The sequence below is a fragment of the Phyllobates terribilis genome, unplaced genomic scaffold, assembly GCF_046119375.1.
Source record: "Phyllobates terribilis strain yellow unplaced genomic scaffold, ASM4611937v1 Scaffold_65__1_contigs__length_7625178, whole genome shotgun sequence".
Classification (NCBI taxonomy): domain Eukaryota; kingdom Metazoa; phylum Chordata; class Amphibia; order Anura; family Dendrobatidae; genus Phyllobates; species Phyllobates terribilis.
Window position 1 is genome coordinate 2006607 of NW_027362825.1, and position 26095 is coordinate 2032701.

Consider the following 26095-nt stretch of genomic DNA (forward strand, 5'->3'; position numbering starts at 1 on the left):
TCACTTTAGGGTAAGGAGAGTAGAAAAAGGTAGAATAGAGCAGTCCACTAACAGGTCCTGCTCCATATGAGTTACCTGAGGGCGCTGTCCTTCAGTCACATTTGCAGAAATTCCCAGAGTTTTCACTAAGGTTTCTAGAGAAATGTGCTCACCAGGGGAATCTTGTACAAAGTGAAGCAAAACTTCTTCTCCTCCTTGTAAAAAAAAGAAAAAAAGAAAAAAGGGGGATAGAGCAAGTTAAACAGTTTAATTTCAGCAAAAAAATAAAAAAATAGCAGTGATGGATATCTCCTATTAAAACATACTGAGCTGTAGTTTCATAATAGTTGGGGAGCCACACGCTGTGGACCCCCAGCTCTATAGATTTATGACAGGCTTTACCCTTCTTCCTCACTATCTTCGCCTGATAAGCTCCATCCTGCCATCTTGTGGTTGTTTTAGATAAATTCTTACAATTCTAATTTGTGAACAATTCATATAAAATCCTTTTACTTTTAGTGACAATCAACATCCCCCCACTCTGCAGGAGATCTCCACTGAAGCTTCCTTGCACCCCATCTGCATTTGCCTGTAAAATGTAAGTTAGTTGAAATAAAGTCTAACTTAGGTAAACACTATCATCCGTCAAGAAAAACGTATTATTATTATAGCGCCATTCATTCCATGGAGCTTTACATGTGAAAGGGATATACATAGCACAAACAATTACAGTAAATTTTGAACAATGCAAGCCGGCGGCTGGTACAGGAGGAGCGAGGACTCTGCCCGCGAGGGCTCACAATGTACAGGGATTTATACTCTAGGGCACATATCTCAAACTCTGGTCAGCAGGGCGACTGTATTTAGCCCACAACGCCAGGCAGGCCACCCACCCGGCATCGCACTTTCAACTGTATCAGCATCCTGGATGCTGACAATATTGAAAGCAATGATGGAAGGAGTTTCAGCCGACGCTCCCTCTCCCATCATTCTCCCTCTACATCTGACGTTTCAGCGCAGCGGGCGCGATGATGTCATTACAACGCACCCACTGTTCCAAGCAGTGCAAAGGATCAGAAGATGCACTGCAGAGACTGGAGCAGGGGGAAGTCGAATGAGGAGAAGGGAGTATTTTTTTTTGTTTAATGTGGGGCCTATTATACTCTACAGAGGATCATGTGGGGCCAGCTATGCAGGGCCCATTACTCCGTACAGAGCGCTATGCGGGGCCCATTACTCTGTGTGAGCAATCATACTGTGATGGGGTCACCATAATATGGAGGAATTCACTGTGGAGGTATCTTACTGTGTTTGGGAGTGGGGGGGCACTTGTTTGCATTAGACTTTATGATCTGTATTATTCAAGGTTTTTAACCTTTGTTATTACATATTTAAATTAGCCATATGCTTTCTACAGCTCTTACATAACATATTACAAATATTTTATTCTAAGATCTATTACTTAAAATTGACTTTGTTTGTAGGACAACTACTTTAAGGCTGGTTTCACACGTCTGTCCGTATATTTCCGGTAGTGGAGATATCCACGTCCCGTGTGTGTCACACGTGTGGCAACCGTGTGCCGCATCAAGAGCACACGTACCGGCGCTTGGGAATCAGTGTACAGTTAGTGCTATTCCCAAATGCAGGGTGCTGAACACTGCCCTCATTATTGTCCCCCGCAGGCACTGTGATCGACACCAGCAGGGACACAATGGAGAGTAGTATTCTGCTCCCGAAGTGTCCACCTGTAAAAATAAGAATAAAATCCAAAATCCTTATACTCACTTGTCCTAAATGTCCCTGGCTGTAATCCATACGACCGCTGAGGCCGAGGAGAATGAGCGGCTGTCATGAGCGGGCCCCGGAGCTCAGGAGCGATGTCCGTCACTCACTAAGCACAGCTCCAGGACCCGCTCATTCTCCCCGACTCCTCTGCTGATGAGTCGCATGGATTACAACATACACGGGAACACTTAGGACAGGTGAGTATAAGGATTTTTTATTTTATTCTTATTTTTACAGGTGGACACTGCGGGAGCAGACCCTACTAGTCTCATCATTGTCCCTGCTGGTGCTGATCGCAGCGCCGGCAGGAAACCATGAAGAGTACAGCATTCAGCATCCGGCGCTTGGGAACAGGGCTAACTGTACACTGTTTCCCAAGCGCCGGTACATGTCACAATGATGGCATCCGTGTTAGGCACGTGTTTACACGGACCCATTGACTTGAATGGGTCCATATGATCCGTGCTTTCGTTCAAAAAACTGACATGTCAGCTTGTGGAGCACACAGACGCATGGTTCATGGAAACACACTGACATGTGCACAGACCCATAGATTTGAATGGGTCTACATGTGCCAGTGTTTCCGGTACGTGTGGAAACTCATCACACGTACCGGAAATACTGATGTGTGAAAGAGCCCCAAGTCTGTTTCCATATGACAAGGTTCATTGTTATATTTGAGAAGGAAAAACTTCCTCAATTGGACCTTTTTTTTTTTTTTTAAATAAAGATCAAGGTTGGCCTGGGATGTGAAGCTGTTCATTTTGACCTGTGACTGTAATGATATGGTAATGAGCCTGTATTATTTTTACATTATCTACTCTACCTTGGTACACTATTTGCACTCTAATCATGTTTAGCTTTACTTGTTAAGTGTGCGCTGTGTACTCATCGTCTAATCTGTTTCTAACCCTCTGCTAACACCCTGTATCCTGAGCAAATTCTTCTGCAGAATTGCTTATCCTATTTAATAGTGTGAGCGCTTGGGGATATGGACACCTTATGGCTGCGTGCCCACTATGCGTTTTTCAAGGGTTTTTGACGCTGAATTTCCGCAGCAAAAACGCTTAAAAACCGCTTGGTAATACGTGCCCCATGGTCCCCAAGGATAATCCGCATGTGCTCTGCACATGCTGCAGAAATTTCCGCTGTGGATTATCATTGCGGAAAAATACGCAGCATGTCCATTAATTTTGTGGACACGCAGCGTAATCGCCGCCATTGACTTGCATTGAAACGCATAATATCCGTGTTAGTACATTTGTACACATGGATATTATGAGTTTCAATGTGCGGATGGTACCCAGGTCTGGAGGAGAGGAGACTCTCATCCAGACCCAGGTACCATAGAACCTGTTAAAAAAAAGAATTTAAAATAAAAAATAAAGATTACACTCACCTTCTGATGTCCTCCTGGTGTTTTCTCGGCTCCGTCTGGTCTGCTGTATGGGTCGTGGTGTTGTGAAGGACCTGCCATGACGTCATTGAGTCATGTGACCTGACACGACTCAATGACGCCACCGCAGGTCCTTCACACCACCGCGAGCCGCCCAAGACACCGGACGGAGCTGAGAAAACACCGGGAGAACATCGGAAGGCAAGTATAAAAAATTTTATTTACCATTTTTATTCTTTTTTTTTAACTAACTTGGTCACACTACTATAAATCCATGCCGGTTGCATGGATTTATATAGTGTGAACAAGTTGTCAAGCACTTTCCAAGTGAAGCTAAAAATCGCTTGGAAGAGCTCTTGATAACCCGCATGCAGAAATGCATGCAAAAACGCTTGACATATATATATTTTCTGCATAAGTATATTCTCACCTTGGTGACAATATCTCAAACCTTTTTCCCAAGAGCTGCAGGAACTATAGAAAGAGTATTATACCTACAATGAGAAATAAACATAAGTGAACCCTCAGTATATTGCATAGAAAAAGATTCCCTAATATAGTGCTCCTTAGCAGAAGGTTATGTGGCCACGGGTATTTAAAAAAAAGATTTATTTATATGTATGTGTTTTTTTTGTTGTTCTTTTAAATAGCATAAAACACATGGCTTTAAAAGGGTACCTGTCACCAGGACTGTCATCACTGCAATGATTAGGAACTTCAGTTTGAATCGCTTTTGCCAGTGAATAATTCCCCCCTTATTCATGTTTTTTTGGGACTAATTTATTGGATATGACCATACACATCTGCGTGCTTTTAAATAAAATAGTACTTTTATACGAAGATTCGAATTCTGGATTTCCCCTTTTCCTGTACTTTATATTTGGAAAACTTGGGGACAAGTTTCCTTTAAACGAAAACTACGAATTAGCCCACCTCTGCTTAGGCTAGGACACAAGGTTGTCTAATATAACCATCGGTCGTAGCCGAACTTTATGGACTTTTCAGACACCGACCTCTTGAATCCCAGCTCCTTGTAGCTCTGCTTGGATTCATCCAGTTATAATTCTGAAATAAAGCAGAGATTTGTAGTTCCACAACATCAAAAGCCAGAAAACTACAGAGAATAAAAGGCAGCCGAGTGCTGTTGAGTTTACAAGGCGTGATGTTCATTAACAAGATAAGGGAATGGCAATCAGGGTTGTGCAAAAAGCCATAAAACTATTGAGCAAAACCTGGAGTAATTCAAGGACGACTTATATCATATGCCCACCACAGGCTGAAGCTCCTCCTTGTATGCATCATGTCATGACATTGCATAATTAGCTACTTCTCAATAAAATATGTTATTAACCATTCCTTCTTTTATTAAGGGGGATAACAATAACATCACAGGATTGTGGGAAATCTTATTTTCTGATCATTTTATTTCATGTACAGTCTGCAAGACATAGGTGCTGTTTATGCAGATTCCCCTTAAAACAATGCAGTATCTTATGTTCTGTGGGCAAAACTACTGTGTGCATTCTTACAGCACTTAAGGGGTTATCTAGGACTATTTTTTTTTTTTCAGCAATCACACCCCTTCAAAAAAGCAGCCTGGAAGAAAAGCTGCTCTGTTGATGTGGAGCAGCTGATTCGCCGGCAGGCACAGTGGCGTGTAAAAGTTTGGGCACCCCTGGTCAAAATTACTGTTATTGTGAACAGTTAAGCAAGAGATATCTAATATATATATAATCGTCTTATCCCGTCAGTCTGTCTGTCTTTCTGTCCAGGAAATCCCGCGTAGCTGATTGGTCCGGCCGCGGCCAATCAGCGACGCAGGATTTCACAAAAAGATGGCGGCCGTTACCGGCTCATCTGCCGGACGGAAGTCAGCGGCGATGTAGCCGGGAGATGAGCGGCGCTAGCCGCTCATCTCCCCGCTGCTGGCAGCACAAGTACCCCGATGGGCGGCGCCGCTAACCTCCATGCGGCTACCGTCGGGAGATCAGCGGCTTGGGCCGCTGATCTCCCGACGGCAAGTGTGAAGGGAGGGACGGCGCCGCTGCCCGGTCCTCAGTAATATGGTTTGCTGATTGGTCGCGACCAATCAGCGATATTGGCATCAAATTTAAACACCGTTTTGCTAATTGGTCGCGGTCGCGACTAATCAGCGATTTTAGCGCCAAATTTAAACAAGCTATCTCGTCCTCACTAGTGTTGAGCCACCCCCGTAGTGTTCGAGTTCGGTTTGGTTCGTCGAACACCCGTGTGTTCGCCGAACTGTTCGTCGAACTGTTCGTCGAACACCTTCGAACACCGTTAAAACCAATGGCAGGCAAACAAAAACACATAGAAACACATAGAAAACACCTTCAAAGGTGTCCAAAAGCTGACAAACTGCTCAGAAGACACAACTAACACATGGAAAAGTGACAAGTACATATAGTCATGCGAAAAGAAAAGAGGTGGAGGAGTAAAAGGAGGGGGAGACACAGATATAGGCATGTCATGCCCTTCTAAAATCCAAAAAGTGAGAAGCCGACACGGCCAGTCCGCTCCTGCCCGTGCCACCTCCGTGTCGCCGGGTTTGTGCCAGAGCCGCGGTGAACCCTGACGGCCAGCCCCCCTCTCCCAATACTGGTGCCTGTCCGCTGGTGGGTCGAGAGAGCCCCCCTGTGGTGGAGGCAGCTCTAAGCTTTTTAATTTAAATTGTCTCTCTAATTTGAATGAATACACTTTAAATCCATTTACAAGGATCTATTGGAGGGCAAGTCTCATGCCAGCAGCCGCGTAATTCCAGCTCCAGTAGCGTCCACTAAAGCTGCTGCAGTTAAAAAGCTTTTATAAGGATCGAGCTCGGCTGTCCACCGCAAGGCATCCTAGTGCCAGTCCCAGCCCCTATGCCTTGGGGTGCCTCCTGATGCTCTTCACTAAGTATCCCGTGGTCCCGAAGCATTTCCTTTGAAAAAATTAAGTGTCCAAACTACAGGTGGTGTAGCTTGCTTAACAGCCGGGATAATCCGCTGACTAGCAGACACTGCTACTAGGCACAAAGTATTTCCTGGGCTAGATGCAGTTAAAAATTTGTAAGTAGATACTCTCGTTGGATGCTGAGAAAGCATTCCATAGAGTCTCCTGGCAAGCCATATATGATTCTTTTAAAAAGCTTGGGGTAGGGGTCTAGGGGACCCTTTTATAGCCAAAATCACGGCCCTGTATCACAATACGTCACCTAGGCTGAAGATAAATGGAACTGTAGCACCGAGGGCTCGGTTGCTACAGACGTATTGCACCTCACCCAGAGGTGTGATATCTCACTCTCAGATAAGGATGGAGTGTGGATCAGGACCCGACACCTGCATGCATTACACCACATTGCCGTGGGGCAGGGCGACCAATATGCCCCTGAGATGGGCACGACAGTCCCTGTCCCTGGCTGGAGTGGGGGGGAGGGAACACTGAGGAAGGGGAACCCTGCAGTGCAGGAGCAGGGAGGAAGCAGTTCCTGGGTGCATTGAGAAGGGAGTATAAAAGGTGGGCACCATCTTAGTTCAGTGCAGAGAAGTCTGAGCAGAAGTGGCAGGGAGCAGGGGCTCTGCATGAGCTCTGCTCCGGAGGCGGGCCTAGTAACAGAGGCCCAGGCCTGCAAGAGGGATAAGGAAGGAAGAGGAGCGGAGAAGGAAGGAAGAGGAGCGGAGAAGGCTCCAGGAACGAGGAATGAAGGGATCCCAGGGGTGCGGACGGGCGAGTCGCCACCGCACGCCCGAATCCACCTGCGTGGAGGGGTCAGGCCAAAGGGGGAGACCGGTCCCCGAACTAGTGGAGGCAGGAAACGACCCTCAGCTAGAAACCGGAGGCTCTGACATTTTATGTGGCGCAGCCCCTTGCTCCACCCGCTAGGAAGGCACCACATAGGGTCAGGGAAACTGGCGCCAAGTTTACCAAGAGGAGGCCCGAGGCAGCCGGACAGAAGTGTTGGTAAGAAAGGCCAGACAAAGGACACACAAAGGGGGTCCTGTGAAGCGCTCCAAAGTTATCTGGGAGTTGTCTGAGCCCCTCACCTGGTGAGCACAGTACGACGTGGGCAGCCGTTACCTGCAGACGTGGTCTGGATAATAAGAACTGTGAGTAAAGGCCCTGAACTGCATCACTGACTCCGTGTCATTACTGCTGCTGCCCTGCACCATCACCCCCATTCTCCGCATACACTGCCCTGAGGCTATACTCCTCCCGTGGGGAGTTATGCTACGCTCTGCTGCACCCACAACACCAGCCTTAGCGGTCTGCCCTGTAGCGGCGGTTCACTCTGACCGCAATCCACGGGTGGCGTAGTCGGACATTTAAACATCAAAACCACATAAATAGTTCCACCACTGGTTTGACCGCCCTGAGCCACGGAACCGGGTCGCCGCCACGAAGACTACAACCACCAGCATCCACCAAAAAGGGTCCGGCTCCGGGTGTCCCAAGGCCCAGGGGGTGCGTCAGAACATTTTCATCACCTTTCACAATCACCAATGGGACAAGGCAGGGATGTCCTCTGTCCCCTCTCTTATACATCCTAGTGACGGAGCACCTGCTCTCATCAATTCGCCATAACCCCAATATTAGGTGGATTGAGGTGGGAGGCACCGAGTACAAGTGCTCTCTATTTGCTGATGATGTCCTAGTATATATCACTCAATCACATATATCCATCCCTGCTGTTATGGCTGAAATAGATCACTTTGTTACATGGTAAAATTTTAAAATCAATGCAGCGAAGTCTGAGGCCCTCGATGTCTCCCTCCCTAAATCCATATAGGATTCCATCCAGTCCAACTTTCCCTTTGCCTGGCCCTCACAGGGTATCAAATACTTAGGAATTCCTATTCATAGAGACCTCTCCCATCTATGTTATCTTAATTTTGGGCCCTTTATTGAACAATTCCATACAGACCACGGTTGGCAAGTTAGAACTGTAAGATTCACTACGTGAACCACTGGTGTTTTGTGGAAAAGCACATGTACACCACGTTCCAAATTATTATGCAAAAAGTGTTTAGGAGTGATAAGGGAAGAATTTGTTTGTTTGTCAGTTAAACTCATTGATGGTGATGTGTGTCAGGGCTCTTTATATCACTGTAAGCAATTGCAGACACCTGTGCTAATTAGTTTGGCAGGTGTGTCCAATGAAAGGCAAGACTACTTAAGAAGGCTCTCTCACATTATTAAGCAGCCTACATTTTCTGCCAAAATGGGAAAGAAAAAGGATGTGTCGGCTGCTGAGAAGCAACAAATTGTGGAGTGTATAGGTCAAGGCATGACTACAATCAACATTGTGCGATGATCAGGATGAAGTGTCTTGGCAATCAAGAAGTATGTAGCTGATTCACAGTACACACGTGTGCGTGCTGATAAGGGCAAATTGAGGACTCTTTCCTACAGGCAATTACGTCAGGTTGAAAGAGCAGCGGCAAAAAAGCCTTGTCATAGCAGCAGACAAATTTTTGAAGCTGCTTGTGCCTCCAACGTCCCCCGAACAACAAGATGCAGGGTCCTTCAGAGGTTTGCAGCTGTGCATACGCCATCCTGTCGACCTCCTCTATCCACTTCACACAAGCAGAAACGGCTCCAGTGGGCCAAACATTACATGAAGACTGATTTCAAAACTGTTTTGTTCACGGATGAGTGCCGTGCAGCGCTCGATGGTCCAGATGAATGGAGTGGAGGATGGCTGGTTGATGGACACCCCACGCAAACACGGCTACAGCGCCAACAAGGAGGAGGTGGAGTAATGTTTTGGGCTGGAATCATGGGGAGAGAGATTGTCGGCCCCTTTAGGATCCCTGAAGGCGCTAAAGATGAACTCCATAATGTATGTGGATTTTCTCAAACAGCACTTCCTGCCATGGTTCAAGAAGAAGAACCGTGTATTTCACAGCAAGATCATTTTTCTGCATGATAATGCACCATCTCATGCTGCACATAAAACATCTGCATCTCTGGCTGATATGGGCATAAAAGGGGACAAACTTATGGTGTGACCCCCATGCTCCCCTGACCTCTACCCCATTCAGAACCTTTGGAGCATCATTAAAAGGAGTGTCTATGATGGCGGGAGGCAGTTCACATCTAAGCAACAGCTCTGGGAGGGTATTCTGTCCTCATGCAAAACAATTGAAGCAGAAACCATCCAAAACCTGACAAATTCAATGGACGAGAGAGTTCAGAAGCTCCTTTCGAACAAGGGGTCCTATGTGAAAATGTAACATCACCTAGAATAAAGTTTTGAGTTGAAAACTGTTTGATTTCAGTTTCTAACAACCTGCTAATGCTTATAATTTCAAAAATGACCATTTTTTTGGTCTTTATTAAAATGAAAAGGTTGATCGAAAAGTTTGGGGGATCTAAGAGTGTGGCAACCCAGTAGTCATGATTACTTCGAATTCTGACAATATGAGGGTCATGCTGCAGGTAGTGCAGCAAGAAGGCACTTATGTGTCTTGCGCATCTCGGAGCCCCAAAATTATTTTCCGGGCTAGATGCAGCTAAAAATTATTTTTAATTTTAAGTCTGGTGAAGCTTATTATAGATGGCCTAATAGGATCAGTGCTGCACACTGCTACAAAGCCCAAATAATTTTCCAGTCAAGATACAGATAAACATGATTAGTAATTTGAAAGCTTAAAACGGTTGGTAGGGTGATTTTAACCAATCATCAAGCTTTTACTCTCCCCAGGATGACACAGGGGTAGAAAAGTCGTTTCGGATCCATGATTTGTTCATCTTTATGAACGTGAGTCTGTCTACATTATCAGTGGAGAGCCGCGTGCGCTTATCTGTCAGCACACCACCAGCAGCGCTGAACACACGTTCAGACAGAACGCTGGCTGCGGGGCATGACAAGATCTCCAAGGCGTAAGTGGCTAGCTCCGGCCATTTATCCAGATTGGAAGCCCAAAAAGAGCAAGGGTCCAGTGACACAGTCGTGGCTTCAATGTTTACTTGGAGATACTCCTGTACCATCGTCTCTAGGCGTTGACTATGTGTCAGACTTCTTGTCTCCTGTGGCCTTGCAAAGGATGGGCTAAAAAAGTGGTGAAATGATTCCGCAAAATTGATGTTACCAGCAGATACTGTGGTTCTGTTACGGTTTGAGTGCTGAACACTTGACGGTCCCACGGTTGGCAAGTTGGAACTGTGAGATTCACTACGTGCACCACTGGTATTTTGCGGAAAAGCACATGTAAGATTCTGCAACAGTCTCTGCTGATACTCCTGCATGCGTGCATCCCTTTCTATGGCAGGAATAATTTCTGCAAATTTACTTTTGTACCGGGGATCTAACAGTGTGGCAACCCAGTAGTCAGGATTACTTCTAATTCTCACAATTCGAGGGTCATGTTGCAGGTAGTGCAGCAAGAAGGCACTCATGTGTGTTGCGCATCCAGGAGCACCAAGTCCCTGTTGTGTTGGTGGCGAGGTAAGAATCATGCTTCCTTCCTCTGTCCTCTCCCCCCAACCTTGCACAACAGAAATGTGATCAAGGTCTCCCTCATCTGATGAGTCTTCCATCAGTTCGTCCTCCACTTCTTCCTGGGCTCCTGCACCTTCCTCACTAGTTTGGCTGCTACCATGCGCCCTGGTAAAATCATCTCCCCCACCCTCACATGCCTGCCGCCCTGGTGCTGCCGACCGTCTGGACCTTGCAGATGTTAGCCCTTCCGCATACAACTCCTCCTCCTCTACTTCCTCCACCTCCTCTTGTGCCACCACCTGACTCCGAATTCTGTTTAACATGTGCTCCAGCATGTAAATCACCGGAATAGTCATGCTGATAATGGCATCGTCAGCACTAAACATCTTCGTCGCCATTTCAAAACTGTGCAGAAGGGTGCATAGGTCCCTGATCTGAGACCACTCCTCCAGCGTGATTTGCCCCACCTCTGAATCTCGTTGGCCCAGGCTATACGTCAGAACGAATTGCACCAGAGCTTGTCGGTGCTGCCACAGTCGCTGCAACATGTGCAGAGTTGAATTCCACCGGGTAGGCACATCGCATTTTAGCCGGTGAAGTGGCAGGCCCAACGACTTCTGTAGAGATGTAAGTCGCTGAGCTGCGGGATGCGAACGGCGGAAGTGAGCACACAGCGACCGTGCCCTCTGCAGAAGGCCATCTAGTCTGGGATAGTGGGCTAAAAATTGCTGGACAACCAGGTTCAACACGTGAGCCATACAAGGCACGTGTGTGACATTGCCCCGGCGAAGGGCCGCACCCAGGTTTGCAGCATTGTCGCACACGGCCTTCCCTGGTTTCAGGTCCAGTGGAGACAACCATTCATGAAATTGGTTCTCCAGAGCTGACCACAACTCCTCAGCTGTGTGACTCACATTTCCCAGACATTTCAATGTAAAAACCGCCTGATGACGTTGAGCCCTACTGCCAGCATAGTAAGGAGGTGTGCAGGATCCCTTCTGCGCAGTTAGAAAGCTTGTGGCATGACCAGACAGGCTTTGGGTGCAGGTGGAAGACCGAGAGGAGGTTGAGGAGGCAGAAGCAGTGGAGGAACTTTGACATAAAGAGGATTGACGCACAACTCGTGGGGACGGCAAGACTTGGACAGCAGCCCCTTGTCCTGCTGTCACCATAGTTACCCAGTGCCCAGTCAGCGACATGTAACGCCCCTGTCCATGCCTACTCGTCCAAGTGTCTGTGGTGAAATGCACCCTGTCACACACAGAGTTTCTCAAAGAAGCGGTGATGTTGTGTGCGACATGCTGGTGGAGCGCAGGCACACCTTTCTTTGAGAAGTAGTGCCGACTGGGCATCTGGTACTGGGGCACTGCGACGGACATAAGGTCTCGAAAATCCTCTGTGTCCACCAGGCGGAAAGGCAGCATTTCTGTAGCCAAGAGCTTGCAGATGGTGAAATTCAACCTCTTAGCTTTCTCATGGCTAGGAGGAAATGGTCTTTTACTTGTCCACATCTGAGGGACCGAGGCCTGGCTATTGTGCTTAGACGGGGTTGATAAGGGTGTCCCCGGCAAACTGCCGGTCTGTGAGGAAGATGCAGGCGGCATGTTAGGTTGCCTTGATCCAAAGGTGGTGCTATCGATGTCGGACAGCGCTCAAAACCAGCTGGTGTTCCCACCTCCAAAGAAAATGATGACCTGCCAATCACGCTGGCTGTTGCGGGTAAAGAGGTGGCAGGTCTGCGCCCCAAAACAGGTGTGACTGCTGTCCCCCCAGTCACAGAGGATGAAGAGGCCGCGGATGCACAAGATATGGCAGACGGTGGTTGGCCCGGCCGGCTAGGCCGCATTGTAGCACACTGAGCTTCCCACTGCAACTTATGCTTCATGTCCATGTGCCGGTTCATGCATGAAGTACTCAAACTATGTATTTTTTGGCCTCTACTTAGCTTTTGCTGACAAATGTTACAGATAACACGAGTTGGGTCATCTTTATCGATCTGAAAAAATGCCCAGGCTATGCAAGGCTTAGCACCCATGCGACCTGAAGAGCCACCACGACTTGTGGTGAGAGGCAGAGTTGTGTTTGAGGATGCAGTTGTTGACGTGCTTCCAGTACTACGTCTCTGTCCAGGAAGGCGCAACCTGACCTCGTCGTCACTAGCATCTTCCTCCACCTCCTCTGCTGACCTCATCTCTTGGCTGACTGTGGGTTGACAGTAAGTGGGATCTCCGACCTCATCATCATCACCCCGTGCGTTATCACACCCGTCGTCCTCAGAGCCAACCTGTTCCTGCCCTGACAAAAAACTAAAGTTGTCGCTCCAATCAGGTATTTGAGTCTTATCATCGTCTTCCTCATTGTCTCCACCAACAGGAGTTACAGTTTGGGAATGAGGGTCTACATTATGGTCAGAACCTTCTGCGTCTGGTCCTGGATCCGACTCATAAAGATTCTGGGCATCAGTGCAGATCATTTCCTCGTCTGGATTCACAGAAGTGCTGGAGTCGACCTCTGATTCCCAGGCTATAGTATGAGTAAACAGCTCTGCAGACTCAACCATCTGTTCTACCTCATACTCAGACGGGCAGCTGGAGATTTGGGAGCTGTGAGGAAGCAAGTGCGATTTGGGTGACACCTTTGAGGACTGGAGTATTTGTGATGTTGAAGTTGATGTGGAGGAGAGCCCACTTAAAGGAGCACTTGATATCCGTTGAAGCACCTGCTGTTTTTGTGCCTCATCTGGAATTTGTAGCGATTGGCGTGGCCGTAAGAAAGGGATCTTATCACATTGTCCGCTAAAAGAAGTAGACATTTTAGTTTGGCTGGAAGATGGTCTTTCTTCTGCACCTACCCCACGGACACAACCTTTTTTCCCCTTCCCAACACGCCTATTCCCCTTTCCACCAGCAGCAGGCCTTTTTCCACTCATTTTGGTGGTTAACTAATTCACAACTCTGGAGTTGTTTGCACAAAAAAACAATGGATGGTAACCGAGCAGAGCTGAGTGGCCAAACTGTGGTATTAGGCCAAAACTATTGGCTGGGTTAGATGCAGAAAAAAATTATTTTTAATTTGCAACCTGATGGAGGTCAGTATAGATGGACTAATAGACCAAGTCCCACACACTGCTAGAAGCCCAAATATTTTTTCAGAGCTAGATGCAGAAAAAAATTATTTTTAATTTGCAACCTGATGGAGGTCAGTATAGATGGACTAATAGACCAAGTCCCACACACCGCTAGAAGCCCAAATATTTTTTCAGAGCTAGATGCAGAAATTTTTATTCAATTTGCAACCTGATGGAGGTCAGTATAGATGGACTAATAGACCAAGTCCCACACACCGCTAGTGTTATGTTCTGCTACCAAAGCTAAGGAAAGAGAGGAGATCTGTCCCTACTATAGGACTCAGCTGAATCCCTACGATGTAACAGGGAACCTGATCCTGCGATCAGACCTGCTAAAGTCCTAATCTAGTCTGTACGAAGACCTATAGATGTGGGGAGGGAATCCCTACAAGTACTAAGGACTGGGAGGAATATGGGACACCTCCTAACAGAAATAGTAGCAGACAGAAGAACAAACAAAATAGATAGAACATAGAGGTCCGTAGACCAAGCAAACTAACAGAGTAGACACAGAGCACAGGCTAGCTAGAAAGTAGATATACAATGAAGTCCAGCAAAGCCAGAAGGGCGGAGCAGGATTAAATAGGCCAACAAGGTCATGTGACCAGCAAAGGAAAAAAAACCTAACAGCAAGGTTCTAACAGTACCCCCCTTCTAAGAGGATCCTCCGGATCCCCTAGGACCAGGCTTATCAGGAAATCTCCTGTGAAACGCTCTGATAAGTCTGGACGCGGAAACATCATCTGACCTCACCCAAGAGTTATCCTCGGGTCCGAAACCTTTCCAGGCCACAAGATACTGCAAACTACCTCTATACCGTCTAGAGTCAAGGATGCGAGAAATTTCATATTCCCCGTCCTCCACCACCGGAGGAACAGAGGCAGAGGCGTCACCATCCGACACAACAGCTTTTTTTAACAGAGAGACATGAAAGACCGGATTAATTCTCCAGGAGGTAGGAACCTCCAACCTAACAGCAGATTGGTTGACAACCTGAAGCACCTTAAAGGGCCCTACAAACTTGGGACCCAATTTCTTAGAAGGAATCCTTAACCGCAGATTCCTAGAGGACAACCAAACCATGTCACCAACAGCGAACAAAACCTCCTGTCGTTTCCTATCAAAGTAGTCTTTAGATTTTCTGTTGGCCTCCTGAAGATTACCACGTACATCCGTCCAAACTCTTTCCAAATCACCGGAAAAATTCTCCTCCTCAGGCACGGCAGATCCCAACTTGGAGAACGACCCAAACGACGGATGTCTCCCAGAACAACAAAAAAAAAGGCGAACAACCAGCAGAAGAAGATGTATGATTGTTCAGAGCAAATTCGGCAAGTGGCAGAAACTCAGACCACCCCTCTTGATTGTCTGCCACAAAACAACGCAAGAACTGCTCAACATCCTGGTTTTTCTTGAGAGCGAGGTGCCACCGATCCAATCTCCATCGGTTCACCACTGTTAGTACACACATTATCATAACCAGAAACTGACATAGCAGAGGATTTGCTCTCATTAACCCTAGCACGCAGTCTTCTATCCACCCGTATAGCTAATTGCATAGCCTGTTGCAAATCCTCAGGTGTAGGATAAGCAATTAGCAGGTCTTTAACCCTTTCACTGAGCCCAGCAAGAAATAGACTTTTCAGAGCAGAATCGTTCCACCCTGTTTGAGTGGACCAACGACGAAAATGTGTACAATATTTTTCCATATTACCTGATCCTTGTTTTAAACGTTTCAACTCAGTCTCAGCTGATGCCACACGGTCAGGATCATCATATAATAGTCCTAAAGCAGAAAAAAAACTATCCACTGATCTGAAGCATGTATCACTAGGTTGCAAAGAAAAGGCCCACTCCTGAGGCTCTTTGCGCAAAAGTGACATTATGAACCCTACGCGCTGGGATTCATCCCCAGAGGACTTGGGTCTCAAACGAAAATACAATAAGCAAGCATTTTTAAATGAAAAAAATTCTCGATGTTCACCAAAAAATAAATCCGGCAAACATACCTTAGGCTCCAAGAAATATGCTCCAGGACAGTTACTCACGTGCTGACGGAGCTCGGCCACTTCCAGAGAGAGTCCCTGCAGGTGTTTAGCCAAATCCTGAACCGACACCATGATGGAACAAAAAAAAATCTTTCCTTAGAGAATTTACAGGCTGGACTTACTGTTATGTTCTGCTACCAAAGCTAAGGAAAGAGAGGAGATCTGTCCCTACTATAGGACTCAGCTGAATCCCTACGATGTAACAGGGAACCTGATCCTGCGATCAGACCTGCTAAAGTCCTAATCTAGTCTGTACGAAGACCTATAGATGTGGGGAGGGAATCCCTACAAGTACTAAGGACTGGGAGGAATATGGGACACCTCCTAACAGAAATAGTAGCAGACAGAAGAACAAACAAAATAGATAGAACATAGAGGTCCGTAGACCAAGCAAACTAACAGAGTAGACACAGAGCACAGGCTAGCTAGAAAGTAGATATACAATGAAGTCCAGCAAAGCCAGAAGGGCGGAGCAGGATTAAATAGGCCAACAAGGTCATGTGACCAGCAAAGGAAAAAAAACCTAACAGCAAGGTTCTAACAGCTAGAAGCACAAATATTTTTTCAGAGCTAGATGCAGAAATTTTTTTTATTCAATTTGCAACCTGATGGAGGTCAGTATAGATGGACTAATAGACCAAGTCCCACACACTGCTAGAAGCCCAAATATTTTTTCAGAGCTAGATGCAGAAAAAAATTATTTTTAATTTGCAACCTGATGGAGGTCAGTATAGATGGACTAATAGACCAAGTCCCACACACCGCTAGAAGCCCAAATATTTTTTCAGAGCTAGATGCAGAAAATTTTTTTATTCAATTTGCAACCTGATGGAGGTCAGTATAGATGGACTAATAGACCAAGTCCCACACACTGCTAGAAGCCCAAATATTTTTTCAGAGCTAGATGCAGAAAAAAATTATATTCAGTTTGCAACCTGATGGAGGTCAGTATAGATGGACTAATAGAATGATGCTATGCCCAAAAGATTTTACTTCACTAGATGCAGTAAAAAAATTGGTATTCTATACACAGGTGGTATATCTTGCAACACAGATAGGCTACTCCACTGAATAACACACTCTGCAATAGGCCAAAAAGGATTAGCTTTGCTAGATTCAGCCAAATGCTGTGAAAAAAACTTGCACAGCACTGGCACAGACCTGCCTGGCAAAAACTGATAGGAACTGATGTAACCTAGTCCTGAAAAGGACTCCAATTACAATTAGTCTTTACTCCCACAATCTATCTGTTTAAGAGCACAGACCTGCCTGATAAAAGTCGTAGGAAATGCTGTAACCTAGTCCTTAAAAGGACTGCAATCACAGCTATTCCCTACTCCCAAGCTATCTGTATATTTGTGCGAAAATTGGCTTGAAATTAACAAGGTATAGCGCACACAGCAACAGCGGTGCCGTCTAACACGCAGCTGCAGCAGTGAGAAAATGGTGGCGACGGGGAAAATGGCTTGGTCTTATAGGGCAAGGACATGTGACATACACTGCCAATCACACATGCCCTTGCTTGTGTGAAAAAAAACACTTCGCTCCGTGTGTGCGCTGCTGATAGGCTGACAGATTGCACCTCCCCACTGTAAATGCGGGAAAGAGAAAAAAAAATGAGATCCATCCCCTGCCCCTCCCCCCACCCCGCTGTACACTCAAACTGCGTATTAACATTAATTTTCATCATTACTGAGAAAAAATCCAGTTATGATTTTGGTGCACGAACAGTTATCGAACATAACCTCGAACAGCCGAATTTTTCTCAAATTGTTCGTGTTCGCCGACCGGCTCGAACACCGCCCAAAACAGCTCGAATTTGAGATTGGCGAACAGTTCGAGTAGAACAACGCTCATCTCTAGTCCTCACTAACACAGTTCGCTGATTGGTCGCGGCCGCCACCAATCACCGATATTGCCGCCAAATTTAAACACCGTTTTTCTGATTGGTCGCGGCCGGCAACAGCGACCAATCAGCGATTTTGGTGCCAAATTTAAACAACGCTCTGCTGATTGCGCCCGGTCGGCCGCATACATATTCTAGAATACCCGATGTGTTCGAATCGGGCCACCATCTAGTACATATATATATACACAAACACACACACACACAAAAACACTGGGTACGGAAAGCATTCAAACCCCTTTACATTTTTCATTTTTTTCTCATTAAAGTACACTCTGCACCCCATCTTGACTGAAAAAAAAACAGAAATGTAGAAATTTTTGTAAATTTATTGAAAAAGAAAAACTGAAATATCACATGGTCATAAGTATTCAGACCCTTTGCTCAGTATTGAGTAGAAGCACCCTTTTGAGCTAGTACAGCCATGAGTCTTCTAGGGAATGATGCAACAAGTTTTTCACACCTGGATTTGGGGAGCCTCTGCCATTCTTCCTTGAAGATCCTCTCCAGTTCTCTCAGGTTGGATGATGAACGTTGGTGGACAGCAATTTTCAGGTCTCTCCAGAGATGCTCAATTGGGTTTAGGTCAGGGTTCTGGCTGTGCTAGTCAAGAATGGTCACAGAGTTGTTCTGAAGCCACTCCTTTGTTATTTTAGCTGTGTGCTTAGGATCATTGTCTTGTTGGAAGGTGAACCTTCGGCCAAGTCTGAGGTCCAGAGCACTCTGGAAGAGGTTTGAATCCAGGATATCTCTATACTTGGCCGCATTCATGTTTCCTTCAATTGCAACCATTAATCCTGTCCCTGCAGCTGAAAAACACCCTCATAGCATGATGCTGCCACCACCATGTTTCACTGTTGGGATTGTATTGGGCAGGTGATGAGCAGTGCCTGGTTTTCTCCACACATACCGCTTAAAATTATCACCAAAAAGTTCTATCTTCGTCTCATCAGACCAGAGAATCTTATTTCTCATAGTCTGGGAGTCCTTCATGTGTTTTTGAGCAAACTCTATGCAGGCTTTCATATGTCTTTCTCTGAGGAGAGGCTTCCGTCGGTCCACTCTGCCATAAAGGCCCGACTGGTGGAGGGCTGCAGTAATAGTTGACTTTGTGGAACTTTCTCCCATCTCCCTACTGCATCTCTGGAGCTCAGCCACAGTGATATTGGGGTTCTTCTTTACCTCTCTCACCATTGCTCTTCTCCCACGATTGCTCAGTTTGGCTGGACGGCCAGGTCTAGGAAGACTTCTGTGGTCCTAAACTTCTTCCATTTAAGGATTATGGAGGCCACTGTGCTCTTAGGAACCTTGAATAATGCAGTAATTCTTTTGTAACCTTGGCCAGATCTGTGCCTTGCCACAATTCTGTCTCTGAGCTCCTTGGGCGGTTCCTTTGAGCTCATGATTCTCATTTGGTCTGACATGCACTGTGAGCTGTGACGTCTTATATAGACAGGTGTGTGCCTTTCCAAATCAAGTCCTATCAGTTTAATTAAACATCTGGACTCCAATGAAGGAGTAGAACCATCTCAAGGAGGATTACAAGGAAATGGACAGCATGTGACTTAAATATGAGTGTCTGAGCAAAGGGTCTGAATACTTATGACCATGTGATATTTCAGTTTTTCTTTTTTAATAAATTTGCAAAAATTTCTGCATTTCTGTTTTTTTTTCAGTCAAGATGGGGTGCAGAGTATACTTTAATGAAAAAAAAAATGAACTTTTTAGATTTACCAAATGGCTGCAATGAAACAAAGAGTGAAAAATTTAAAGGGGTCTGAATACTTTCCGTATCCACTGTATGTATATATACACACACACACACACACACACACACATATAATGTATTTTTTTAATTTTTATTTTTTTTGCCTAAAATAGAAAGGAAATCTGTCTTCTTAACTTTAGGCCTTTTATAAATCATTTCATCTTCAACTTGCTCAACTGTTAACTGTTCACAATAACAGTAATTTTGACCAGGGGTGCCCAAACTTTTATATGCCACAGTAGTGGTCACTGTTTTTTTTTTTGACTGTGAGCCTAAAAACTTAGTCCTGGACAACCCCTTTAAGTAAGGGGGATACAGACCAGCGTAAACAGTAAAACATATTTTGTTAACTGCCAAACAAGTTGTTATGGGCTTGTATATGAGAAGATTGTGAAAATGATCTGCAGTAGTGACTCCTAACCAGATCTTTGCTACAACATCTGATAATCCAGAACCTATTTTTAGATAAGAGCAGCTATTTAAAATGTAAAGCTTAATAAGACAAGATCATAGAGATGTTTTTTGACATTACAGAAGCTTGATTGATGCCATTGATACTAATAGTGGAAGAATGTAAAGGAAAACTCCAGCCAATATATAATATATACCTTGAGGGGCAAAATATGGCACAGGGAGGGTGTCAGTCACAATTGGTTATTTTATATCATGCTCTGTCCAGTCAGGCCAGACAGACACAACACGGTGTATTCATTTTTACAGGAGTCTTACTTTATCACCAGGCAGCCAATAATTTTCCATGTCGGTGAATGCAAATCAGTACCTCAGCTCCCTTGCCATGTCTTGGGGTCTTTGACCAACATGTTGCCTGTAAATGCCGAACTTGCCTCTATGTACACTTACCCCCTGTGAAAAATTTACCATCTACAAATTCTTCCAGCCCCAAACTCTCCGGTCCAATCCCGATCAGACGGATTTGGTTGTCACCGAACGAATTTTGCAGCTTGGAAACTTCTTTTGCCATCCAGCAGCAAACCTGGCAGCCGAATCTTCTCAGGAAGAACAGGACGCTGGTGTGGTCTCTCCACAGCGACTGCAACTCAACTGTCTGAAGGTGCAAAATGCCAAATGTAATCCCCACAGCTGACTATCAGCAGCGTCCAGACATCTGTATATTCATCATGGTTAGACTCCCCTATGTCCACTGCATCTGAGATACACATGTAACATATACACTGGACATACATGACCTCCCATCATGACCAAGGACTGTCTCAGCACACAAAACGGGTAGATGTCCGCATGGTGACCTGTCACCAGTTTGTATGCATAGCTAATAAAAGAAGATTTTAGGATTACCACCTTTCTTCCTCCGAATGGCAGATACGGTGTCCATGCTCCGGATCACAGAACTTACAAGCAGCACAGAACGGGATCTACTCCACAGAAATCTTCAGGCAGGGTACATATCTGGGCAGTGCTACCCTACAGGCCTCCCGAGCTGCAAGGTAGGGCTTTGGGTATTAGACAAGCAGTCTTGATCTACTCAGGGCTCGTACACACAACTGTTATCAGTCAAAAAAAAAATATATATATATAATCTATCGGATTGTATAAGGCTGACAAGTGAGAGAAAAAAAAAATTCACCATACTTTTCTGGATGAAAGTTTGGACCTATTTTTTATACTATCGCATAAACCTATCCTTAGGGAGACCTGTTAGTACACGAGTTCCTATTAAAAATAAAGCTGTTACACAAATCCCTAGGGGCAGTTGGCCCTTCTACGTATCTGTTATGCCATCCAGTCTGACTTTGGTGCCAGGACACATTACCATTTACATAAACTCTAAGCCAGTCTCTTCAGTCATTAAAATCTTCCAAGACATGAAAGCAAAAAGCGGAGGGAAACCTGTAAGCCTCCTGCTGTATAGGGTGGCTAAGGCAGATAAATACCGCACAAACCAAGGTCTTCTAGGACCACCCTTTAAATTTGGCGTTGCTCTGAATGTGGGCCACTATCAGTGCAATGCACCGTGGAGCTCCCTACGCTTGCACTTGGTGATGCCCTATTCTATTTATGTTCTAGTACCTGTCAGTCAATAATTCTCCACCGAGCAGCATATCATGCTCAAAAATATAAAATTAAAAATCTAGAAGTAAGGCTTTTTTTTTTTTTAAATAATTCTCACTGGTCGCCATCTTTGGCTGTTTTCAGCAGCACTCTGGTCCATGCCGGTACCACGTGACCGCATCTGTAAATCATCAGATCATACTGCATCTTCTGTGTGGAGCGGTGGATGCTTTCTCTATTTACGTCTATGAGACTCAGTATGAGGTCTCGTTAAGTGTCTCATAGGCTAAGAGCAGGTGCAGACTGCCATAGATTCTCTCATCGTGCCGATTATGTAAATCACACTCCGATCAGTGTGCTCAGATTCTCTCAGATGAGAGAATCGGAGCACAAGTGGAGAAGATGAAGAAAAAAAAAATGTCTGAATGTTCTCCATTCGGTCAGTGATCGGAAATCAGACCTCACTCAGATGTCATCCGAGTGCAGTCCAATGTTTCCCACGCACTCACTGAATTGCATGGCTGAGTGCGATGTGAATATCAGATCAAACTAGAGCATGCATAAATAATTATTGAACAGCTCGATAGACTAACATTGGTCTGGGTGTAATCCAATGTTTTGTTGGATTTTATATGAACAGATCATACGGTTGTCTGCATTAGCCCTTACACATTGAGAAAATTCAAAAAGTGACCTCCATTCCATACAGCAGAAAGTGTGGTTCAGAAGGACGCAAATGTGGTCATATCAGTGCGCTGCTGAAAACGGTAACCTGAGAATATATTACTGCGCTCATTGGACATACACACCTAACAGCTACCAATGGAAGAAATTAAAAAATTCTGAGTACTCCTTTAAATAAGAGGAAAAATAAGATTCTCCTCAATGTGCAGAATTACATTTTCATACATTTTTGATCCAAGTGACCATCTTTACCATCAGTGTGGTAATCCTGTTTAATTCTAAAAAAAACAAAAATAAATTCAAACTGCTCCTACTCGTTAAAGAGAACCTGTCAGCAGTATTTAGCCCTTTAAACTAAAGGCAGGGCTATAATGGCACAGCGAAGCTGATTAATCTGATACCTGATATGAAGGGATTCACTCAGTGGCTGCTGAATACTCACCTTGTGAAGTTTTCAGAAAATGACGTCTTGTGTGCTTCAGGGCGTAACGTGGGGGCAGGATCTTCTCCCCCCACACCCCAAGCCTCCTCTGCTTCTTGTACAGGTCACTGATTATTCAGTGACCTGACTCAGTTTTGAAATTCTGCGCCGCCATCATTGTGTGGGCGACACGTGCACAGTGAGAGCTGGTGTCTTATGTGCAGGACTTCAATAAAATGGCGCCGAGGCGGCACATGCGCAGATCGAGATTTCGCTATAGAGTTCGCTTTATTGACATTTTGGGGTAGATCCGATGTTTTAAAAAAAAACGTATTTCTGGCGTTTGGAATTTTTTTCTCGTTACACTGTTTACAGATCGGATTAATTCTTTTTTTTATATTGATAGATCGGGCGATTCTGAACTCTGCGATACCAAATATGTGTATGTGTTTTTTTTTTTAGTATTTTATTTTGAATGGGGCAAAAGGGGGGTGATTTAAACTTTTATATTGTTTTAATATTTTTAAAAACATTTTTACACTTTTTGCTTGCTTCTATAGTCTCCATAGGAGACTAGAAGCAGCAATTGTCCGTACGCCTCTGCTACATAGAGGTGATGAGCAGATCACCTCCATGTAGCAGAAATGCTCCTGTGCTATGAGCGCCAACCACCAGATGGCGCTCATAGCGATCAGTACATGACAACCACTGGGGTCTGCTGCAGACCCAGGGTTGTCATGCCCACCCATCAGTGAACCGCGATCACGTGACGGGGTCACCGATGGGTGGGGTAAGTGACTCAGTTCCGGGGCGGCGCTGTTAGGCTGCGTGCACACGATGTGTTCTTCATGCGTTTATGCTGCGGAATTTCCGCAGCGGAAACGCATCAAAAACGCATGGTAATCCGCACCCCATGGTCCCCAATGGCATTCCGCAATGTCAATGCACATGCTGCGGATTTTTCCGCAGCGTTTCTGCAGCGCAAATAAATCCGCAGCATGTTCATTAATTTTGCGGAAGCGCCGCCATTGACTTGCATTGAGACGCATAGAATCAGTGTCTGTACATTTGTACAAGCGGATTATATGCGGTTCAATGTGCGGATGGTACCCAGTTCTGGAGGAGAGGAGACTCTCATCCAGACCTGGGTACCATTGTACCTGTGAAAAAAGAATAAAATAATAAATAAAGTTTATATTCACCTGTCCGGCTGCCCCTGCAGCGCTTCTCCTTCCAGGACCTGAGATGACGTCGCGGTCATGTGACCGCAGGCTGTCTCGCGAGATGCCGGCAAGCCAGGAAGGAACCAGGAAGGAGCGCGACAGCACACGCGGCGGCATCGGAGGCAAGTATAGCTTTTATTTTTTTATTTTTACGGTCACACTATATAAATCCATGCCGTTTGCACAATCTGCATGCGTTTTTTCTGCCAGGGAGATGCAGAAATGCTGCAGAAATTTTCTGCTTCATTTCTGCATCGTGGGCACATAGCCTTAGGCTAAGTGCCCATGATGCAGAAATGCTGCAGATTTTTTCCGCATCTCCCTGGCAGGAAAAATGCATGCGGATTTTACATGCGTTTTTCCCGCCAGGTAGAAGCGTTTGTCAAGCGTTTTTGCATGCATTTCTTCATGCGGGTTATCAAGCGCTTTTCCAAGCGATTTTAGCATCACTTGGAAAGTGCTTGACAACTTGTTCACACTATATAAATCCATGCAACCGGCATGGATTTATATAGTGTGACCAAGTAATAGTTAAAAAAAGATTAAAAGAAAAAACATTATACTTACCTTCTGATGGCCCCCGGTCTTTTCTCCGCTGCGTCCAATCTCTTGTACGTCTGGCGGTGGTGTGAAAGGACCTTTCATGGTGTCATTTAGTCATGTGACAGGTCACGCGACCGACTAAATGACGTCATGGAGGGTCCTTTCCCACCACCGAGAGCCATACAAGAGACTGGACGCAGCGGAGAAAAGACCAGGAGCCATCATAAGGTAAGTATATGTTTATTTTTTATTTTAAATTCTTTTTTTAACAGGTACTATGGTACCTGGGTCTGAAGGGGAGTCTCCTCTTCTCCAGACCCGGGTACCATCCGCACATTGAATCGCTTAATATCCGCATGTGCATATGTAGTCATGCGGATATTAAGCGATTCAATGCAAGTCATTGGCGGCAATTACGCTGCGTGTCCACAAAATTAATGGACATGCTGCGTATTTTTTCCGCAATGATAGTCAGCAGCGGAAATTTCTGCAGCATGTGCACAGCACATGTGGATCATCATTGGGGACCATTGGGCACGTATTACCAAGCGTTTAAGCGTTTTCGCTGCGGAAATTCAGCGGCAAAAATGCTTGAAAAACGCAAAGTGGGCACGCAGCCTTAAATGCCGCTGTCAGAAATTGACAGCGGCATTTAACATGTTGACAGCCGCGAGTGGATCGGGATTCCACCCGCGGCTGTTGCGGGCACATGTTAGCTGTATAAATCAGCTGACATGTGCCCGGTTCAGTGTGGGCTCAGCGCCGGAGCCAGCGCTGAACAGGAGGTGATAGCGTGGTGCGTACTATTACGCCACAGGCTTTAAAGGGGTTAAAATACACAGCGTAAAAAAAAAAAACCTCACCAAAAACCCATTGTGGGAACGTAGCCTTATGTTCACAGACTTATTGATTTGAATCCAAAACAAACATGTCCCTTATTCTTTTCATCATGGACACTCCGTCCACAAAAAGAAAAAAAAAAACTACAGATGTGTGAATAGCCCCATAGACTATAATGGGTTAACGTGAAATACGGATTGAACAGGTATGTGAAAAGCGGAGGTCTGAATGAGGCCTTAGTTGAAGGTGGGTAAGAATAGACTCCCCCGCAGACTGCTGCATGGAGCCCCATCACCTCATTGTGGAGACCACAGCAATCTGAAAGCAGCCCCAAAGTTGTACCTCACTTCTGGGTGACTGTACCCACTTTCTGGTATGTGGGTGATCAGGTGAGCCTCATAGTTAGTCTATAGGGTATATAATGTGCAGACATGTGCATAATGACTGCAGAGCATGTACAATGATCACTCACCAGCATTGCTATATAACCAGGCACTGCAGAGAGTGATGAAATCCCCTAATTCATTACCACAGCTGAGACTGCGGATCTGGGTGTGATCTAGACAGCGAGGATAAGGAAACAATGGTATTAAGACCCCAGAACAGTATGATCAGACCCCAGCTCACCTCCCCGGTCAGAGCATTCTTTACTGGGAGAGCTCCCAGCTTCACCAGGTCCACATCCCCCATATCGTACGGTGTTTTGGAGAGTTGCTTCCTGGTAGTATTACTACTGGTCCTGCAGCGGTATCCCCTCAGCCAATCACAGCTCAGGACCTCGCCGGGATGGGGTTGAAAGGGCGAGCTGTAGAGCCTTATATGGTATGTGGGCGGGGCTTAGTTGTATAAGTCGATACAATGTATCTTTCATAACATCGCTCTGAAAAGATGACACGTGAC

General features: G+C 45.6%; 1 pseudogene; it reads right to left on the reverse strand.

The window, feature by feature from the left end:
- Nucleotides 1-25885, reverse strand: LOC141193166 (prostamide/prostaglandin F synthase-like; annotated as a pseudogene).
- Between the last annotated feature and the right edge of the window lie 210 nt (nt 25886-26095).